The 7,883-nt window shown below is 41.7% G+C and overlaps 1 pseudogene; it reads left to right on the top strand.

The window, feature by feature from the left end:
• The first annotated feature begins 865 nt into the window (after window positions 1–865).
• LOC126459044 (5S ribosomal RNA) lies at window positions 866–983 on the top strand (annotated as a pseudogene).
• The last annotated feature ends 6,900 nt before the right edge of the window (window positions 984–7,883 follow it).

Genomic DNA, 7,883 nt, shown 5'->3' with positions numbered 1-7,883 from the left:
ATGTAATATCTTGTATAGACACCTTTTATTAACCCGACACGTTCCACATCATTACGAAGTGTCGTATTCATGATCTATGGAACAAGTACTAATCTAATCTAATCTTCCACACTTTGCCAACTTTAGCACAATAGCGCTTCGATCAGAAGGAACCGAATCTCTTTGACTCACTCTACGTCTACAAAATATTTTGTTTAACTGCCAGAGCAGCAGACGGGAAGTTTACCCACAACCAAACACAATGAAAACACAATACACAGACAAATTCAATAACTCTGTCATTTAAAGAGGATACGGATCATGGAAACATAGATATACTATATTAAGACATCTTAACCAAAGATGAGGAAGCCAGAGGAAGCACGCATGGACACTTAATTGATCTATGCATAAAGGTGTAAAACACATGTAAAACAGACATGGTTTAAACAGATGTGGTTTCAGAAAATGTATGAAATCGTGGTTGATAACGACATACTCAGCTGCTGATTCCTTCTCACGCCATGGTTTACTGAGGTTGTTTGAGGTGCTAAAGATATGGAAATGAAGTTAAATTTAAGTGAAACATCGTAAAATGGCTTAATCTTTCACAATCTTTGGAAAAGGAAGTATTACATTCTTCTTGAAGTCTCATGGTATTTCACCCGTCTCATATAACTTACATAGAAGTTGGAATAGTTGTGTCATGGTATCTCGATAGTTCTTAGGGATTTTCATCTATTCGAGGTGTCTTATTTCGACTTATATATCCCATTGCTCTACTACATCTTCTACCTCCTCTTCAGCTATTGCAGAAGACAGCGTTTCGCGAAAGATAGACCTCCTGGAATTCTTGATCCAATACTCACGTATCTTTACACTTCAGGGCAACGGCCTTGCCGCAGTGGCTACACCGGTTCCCGTGAGATCACCGAAGTTAAGCGCCGTCGGGCGTGGTCGGCACTTGGATGGGTGACCATCCAGGCTGTCATGCGCTGTTGCCATTTTTCGGGGTGCACTCAGCCTCGTGAGGCCAATTGAGGAGCTACTCGACCGAATAGTAGCGGCTTCGGTCAAGAATACCATCGTAACGACCGGGAGAGCGGTGTGCCGACCCCACGCCCCTCCTATCCGCATCCTCCACTGAGGATGGCACGGCGGTCGAATGGTCCCGGTAGGCCACTCGTGGCCTGAAGACGGAGTGCTTTTTTTTTTACACTTCAGATAAAGATACGAGTTTCCCTTAAGGATTACAGAAGATCGAGCTATGTTTCCGAAATTCCTTTGTTAATACCAAGTATTGTAAAGAAATTGTCATTTGGATATAGTTACCTGAAAGATTGTGTCTGTAGGAGCATGACCACACAAAACATGTGCACCTGCCTGAAGAAGCAAGCATCCCAGTGTTGTTACAAAGGGAAATTTTCGTCGCATTCATGAAGAAACGAGGAACTTTGAAAACGACAGGAATGTCCAGAAGGGAGAAGCCCCACTACTTGTGACCGAGTCGCTGCCTTTCTCCTTGTACTCCTGTTGGGTGGATTGGTGCACGAGGAGCGTTCCAAAAAGAACTTCTTTATTAAAAAGATTTTTACTTATTCGTCTACATACTTGAAATGATAGGGAGTTAGGTGATCCGCCCCGATAGCTGAGTGGTCAGCGTGACGGATTGCCGTCCTACGGGCCCCGGTTCGATTCCCGGCTGGGTTGGTGATTTTCTTCGCTTAGAGACTGGGTGTTGTGCTGTCTTCATAATCATTTCATCCCCATCCAGTGCGCAGGTCGCCCATTGTGGCGTCGAATGTAATAAGACCTGCACCAAGGCGACCGGACCTGCGTCGCAAGGGGCCTCCCGGCCACTGACGCCAAGCACTCATTTCCGTGGGGAGCTAGGTGCATGTCGTAAGGTACTGGGCGCTAATGAAAAACACACTACTTTAAAAAATTATTTAAAAGTTGCAAAAATGCTGCCGGTGCAGAATTTTGTGCGCGAACTGACATCTTGAATATTTCCTACAAATTTTCGATGGGACTTACGTCGGGCGTCCTGGGTAGCCAAATCACTCATTCGAACTGCACAATGTGAATGCACAGTGGCAATGTGTTCGCAATGAACCGCATCTGTTTCACTAGATCCTACTCCAAGGCTTCCGCGTAACTGCTTATACTTTCAAGATTTTTACCAAACGATAACAAGCTACCTGCGACGTCAAATGCATATAAAAACGAGGGCAACTGACACATTATACTTCAACCACCGACAGAACATAAAACTTGAAAATAGACTTTAAATTATTACACAACGGCTACAGGTGAATGAGCCAGTAAACGTAATGTAGTTTGCTTACAATAATTTTCTAACTATTCAGGAAAGCCGGCCGTTGTGACCGAGTGACCGAGCGATTCTAAGCGCTTCAGTCCGGAACCGCGCGACCGTTACCGTCGCAGGCTCGCATCCTGCCTCGGGAATGGATGGGTGTGATGTCCATAGGTTAGTTAGGTTTAAGTAGTTCTAAGTTCTAGGGGACTGATGACCTCTGATGTTAAGTCCCATAGTGCTCAGAGCCATTTGAACCATTTGTTCAGGAAATTTAAAGGCGAAAACAAGGAAGTACTAATTAGTCGTACTATAACTTACCGGCAACAGCACTCGCCCGTCACCCGGGTCAGAATCACACAGCAACTTTTGATAAATGACAACGCTTTCTAACGTATAGCGTAACGGAACACATTATTTGAATTTACATTTTGTTCTAAACGCAGCTTATATTGATCTGCAATCACAGTGAGCTCTTAGTAAATCACAATGCGACAAACTGGAACCCGGGATGACACAAACTGGTACGTTCCCTAGAACAATGTCAATGTCAAATCAAGCACCTTTCAGCTGTCTAAGTTTCCACACCGTTATTTTATTGGGCTACCAGTTTCGGCGATACATCACGCCATCTTTAGGACCCCTGATCTACGTGTAAGAAGATTCCCACCTCTGGTGTTTGATTAGACATTCTATGCTACTAGATACGTCGCCAGTAGCTTCGATGAGCACACGAGTATCACAGAAATTCCGCGTGAGGTCAAACGGAAACCCCTCGAGGGAAGTTGACGTTTCTCTTCGTGAAACAATATTTCCTACAGACAGCAGAGCGATTCTACTTCCAATAATGTAGATACTGCCAACGGACCACGAAGACAAGAGAAATGAAGGCTCATATGTGAGTTTCTCTCGTTCGGTTTACGATTGGACCAGGAAATGGAATGGCTAACTGATGTTGTTGGCTTGCGAAGTGTGTCTGTAGATACTCATGAAAGCTGTTATATTTAACTATATCCAGTGTTAGTTGAAGGCACAAAATATCTGTAGCCCCAACATTTTAAGCCGGCCGGAGTGGCCGAGCGGTTCTAGGCGCTTCAGTCCGGAGCCGCGCAGCTGCTGCTGTCGCAGGTTCAAATCCTGCCTCGGGCACGGATGTGTGTGATGTCCTTAGGTTAGTTAGATTTAAGTAGTTTGAAAGGGTACAGTACCGCCCGGCATTGAAAATAGGTACAACATACTTCATTATTCTTGTCTGAACAACATATTTTTTCTAATAATAACTCAATTTCAATTAATACAGCGAAGCCGGATACCAGTGTGGGAAAGAATGACAATTTATTTATTTAATTGATCACATGTGCACTCCCACAAAATAAATCCCTACATCCAGTTTGGTGAGATCTGTGAAATGAATGAATGTTTGGTCATCTGCTAACCGCAGATAGTGAATGTGAATATATGATCATCTTTGAGACGATCCTTTGGCCACCTTTGGTGGAACCAAAGAGATGAAACTTACCGGAGCTTTGAGCGCCTGAAATGTGGCTGACCAATACGGTAGCATGGTCTTCCCCCACCTCGACAGAGGTGCGAGATGACCTGAAGAACGGCCATGTTTCAGCACTCTGCCGCTGGATCTTGTGCTGTTAAGACCTGTCTTATTTGTGCTCCATAGAGACAAAAGAGTGGAGACATGGTGTGCATGTGGAATTTTTAAGAGTAGTTTGAAATAATAATTTCTCTATCTTAGGAACTTTTGTGGGGAGAATTAAATGTCAGGCAGGTAATATTAATGGGATCGTAGTAATCTTCGGAAGTGACCAACGGTCACAATGAAACCACGTGTAGCAATAAGTTGAAATCCTTCCGTATGCTTAAGTTAAGCTGAATTACTAGCGTGTGTACAATAAGTTGAAATATTTAAGAAATGGCGTGTGCAGGACTTGAAATTAGAGACGAGTACTTCCACATGGTGAGTACTGTGTGAGTCTCAATCTGTGTATGAGACAAAGGATAAAGAGAAGTACTCGTCCACGGTATCAGTTGAGGAATATGTTCTTAATATTACTTTGCGTGATATGATTCCGTGTGACGCTAGATTCAAACTCTGAGAGAGAAGCAAGGTGAGTCGGCCGTCTATCCAGCAACGCCACTTGGCTTGCATTGCACAGGAAGACGTGCATATATCTCCAGAGTTCATAGTAGGAAAGTAGAATTACAAAGAGTGGCAGTGTCGTGTGAAACTGGGATAAATACTAATTGAAGTGGGAAAGCTGAAAGTTATAGTGTTGTGACTATTTATTGTATTGTATTCCATGTTGAAGTGCGGTGTATCTCATGTAATTTGGGTATGTGTGGTTTGCATGGGAGAGTAGCAAGGTAGTTTCAAAAGATTAGTGGGTTATGCTTGTTCCTTCGGTACCGCTCGGTCTGGAGGAAAGTTTCGTGATGATGATTGTGAGAGTCGAAGTGTGAGATATAGCAAAAGATGCACCATCATATCCAGAAAGTGCACTGTAGCGTTAAATAATTACAAGACCATAAGGTAGAGAATCACCAATGTAAAGCCATGCCCACTGGGCGGAATTTCTCATGTGTTATTGTTGTAGGTTATAGAATTTGTGTGTTTAGGTTATAGAATTTATCGGAATAAATAAGATAGTGAAAAGAAAAAGATTGGTGGACTTTTCCTTCAAATTGTATGTTGTCATGATGTCCCGAATTTATAATGTGTGCGCCATTCATATTCAGTGCGGTGGCCACGTATTGATAAAAGCCGTTAAATAAAAAAAAAAAGGAAAATGTGGTATTGCCAGTGCGTAGTGAACAGAGTTCTGTAAATTACTGATAGTCAAATGTGAGTTTCCGTTGCGTATTATTCATACAGGAGGATAATTTGTAACTTAATTGAGAGTACGAGAGTTCATATTACTCGATAAATAAGAATGAATCCACTCGCTTGGCAGACCAAACATCTTGCAGGCCTGACTGCTTGATGCCACAGTATGAGCAAGGCATGTGGGTGCCTCTCAAGTTCCAAGTTCTAGGGGTCTGATGATCTCAGCTGTTAAGTCCCATAGTGCTCAGAGCCATTTGAGCCCAACATTTTGAATATGGTGGTCAATTTTGTTTTCAAGAACTGCTCCTTAACTGCCTATGATTTTCTTGTAGGTTCCCATATTTTTATACATTTGTAGTATTTCAGACAGGCATGAATGTGACATCGATGTGTAACTGTAAGTATAACATACTGCTAGAAAATGAGTATTAATTTCACTGTTGAAAGTTAACGTTACATTGCTTTCGAAATATAACAAAATTTATGTATTGTAGCTCACATAACATAGATGCATGAAGATATGTCTGTGATACCACGTTATTCACAACTGAATAAGTAAAATAAAATGGTTAGTTACGTGAGCTAAGCTAGTATTGCTTTTAAGCTGTTACACAGGCTTTTACAATACCTTTCACATAGCGCTGTTATTTTATTTGCTGGTTAGTTAGACAATTTGCTTCACAACAATGTTGCTGTCAGACTGGCAGTTCGTCATTATTTTTTCTACCTTACAAACACGTTATATTAGCGCCAGATTTGCTATGGCCCTATTAATATCATTAATAGCGCCTCTAAGGAAATTCTCTTTAGAAAGTAATGTAGAGAAACGAGAGATAAAATATATTGTTGAACAAAGGCCATCAATAACGAATCTATATTGCCGACATATCTCTTGACACTTGATGATAGGACGCTTGCTATTCAGGCTCTTAAACCAGCGGAAGTTCGTAGCCTCTGCCCCCCTTCCCCACTCCACATTAGCTTCCATTACTGAACACAAAATTCCTTGATACCTTTCTTTAGTTATAAATTTCTTTCTTCCCCATTTCGATTCTGTACCTCATTTGCCATTCGATCTATCGATTTGAATATCCAGCATTAGTTAATAGCACCACATTCCAAAAGCTTCTATTCTCTTCTTGTTTGAAGTGCTCATTGTCCACGTTTCATTTCCATGTAAGGCTAGACACCAGACAAATACTTCAGAAAAGATTTCCTAACACTTAAATCTATCATATGTTAACAAATCCCGCGTCTTCAGGCGTGATTTTCTTGTTATTATCATTGTAGGTTTTATAGCCTTAACACTACGGCCATTGGTTATTTTGCTGTCCAACTAGAACACATGAAACGTCCCCTTCGAAAAATTATACATGACTATGCTTAAACTGATAAACAATTTTTTTAGCGCAACGCAATCTGACTTTCAATAATCCCTACAAAAGAATGGCCCTGACTAACATTAACCTATATCTTTCACGAATCACTTACCTCACAAAAATCTTCGTTACTCGAACTACTGCAATACAGCGAGCGCCACTACTGCCAGCTAAATAAAAGATTCTAACTACTGACGGCACTAACTACTGATAGGCATAGTTAGCTAATGAAAGATTTTGATAGAGAACAAACAATGTATTTACCTTAATAGTGTTCAAAAGTCATAATATATATAGCAGTTCATGACATCCATTCTTACAAATGTACTGTTTCTGATGGACACACGTCCAGATCATCCGCTCTCAATAATCCACCATCACACTTCCCCACATCCACCACTGCTGGCGGCTCACCTCCAACTGCGCAACGCTACGTGCTGTTAACATCCAGCTGCCCAACACTACAATGGCAGACAACAATGCAAACTAGCCACAGACTGCACACAGCACAGCCAGTGAATTTCATACAGAGCGCTACGTGGCGTTACCAATAAGAAAACCTAAACAGCCTGCTTACATTGCCCCCATGTTCCCCACAAAAAATTTTACAAATTGTTTTGGGCACTGGCCAGTACATATTTGTTGAAAAATTTTCACAATTACAATAACAAAGAAATCAAATGACACACTTATTGATACAATGTTGGTCAAAAGCTAAAATTTTCTCACAGCCCATAAAGACAGTCCTGATCATTCATCACAGTAAAATTGCAGTTTTTTTTTCCTCTCAAAGTCTGAGCAGTAAAAGAGAATGCACACGGAAGTAGTGGATTTCCATGCAGTCTTGAAGAATTAGTGTTGTCCTTCCAACGGAAAGACAGTGCTGACTCTTGACATGCAGACAGCTAATGGGCCACAACAGAGCAAACCCACAGCAGAGTCAGTCGAAGTTGAAGAATATTGGTAGGTAGGTCATCACAGAGCAGACCCTCTGTAGTCCTGGTAGATTGTATGGTATTGGTGGGCCACCAGAGGTGCAGACCCACTGCAGTCCTTGTAGAAATAATGGTATTGGTGGGCCATCAAAGATGCAGACCCACTGTAGTCCTTGTAGAGACGGCCAGCAGCTATCTGTTGCGACTGTGCAGGTGCACAATCACCATCGAAGAGTCTTGCGGAGAACATAGCAAGTCCATAAACCACTCACAAACCACTCACAAAGTTTTTGGAATTGTCCTTAGAACCAGCAATGCTGTTAATCAGTCCCTTGCTGAATTATTAACACACGTCCAAACACTAACAGTCCTCTTTTTTTTCACATATTGTGCATATACTATGACCAACAGAAATATGTGCAGTGAAATGTATG

Source organism: Schistocerca serialis, chromosome 2 (genome assembly GCF_023864345.2).
Source record: "Schistocerca serialis cubense isolate TAMUIC-IGC-003099 chromosome 2, iqSchSeri2.2, whole genome shotgun sequence".
In the NCBI taxonomy this organism is placed as follows: Eukaryota; Metazoa; Arthropoda; class Insecta; order Orthoptera; family Acrididae; genus Schistocerca; species Schistocerca serialis.
The sequence above is the reverse complement of the archived record's forward strand: the minus strand, read 5'-3'. Positions and strand labels throughout refer to the sequence as shown.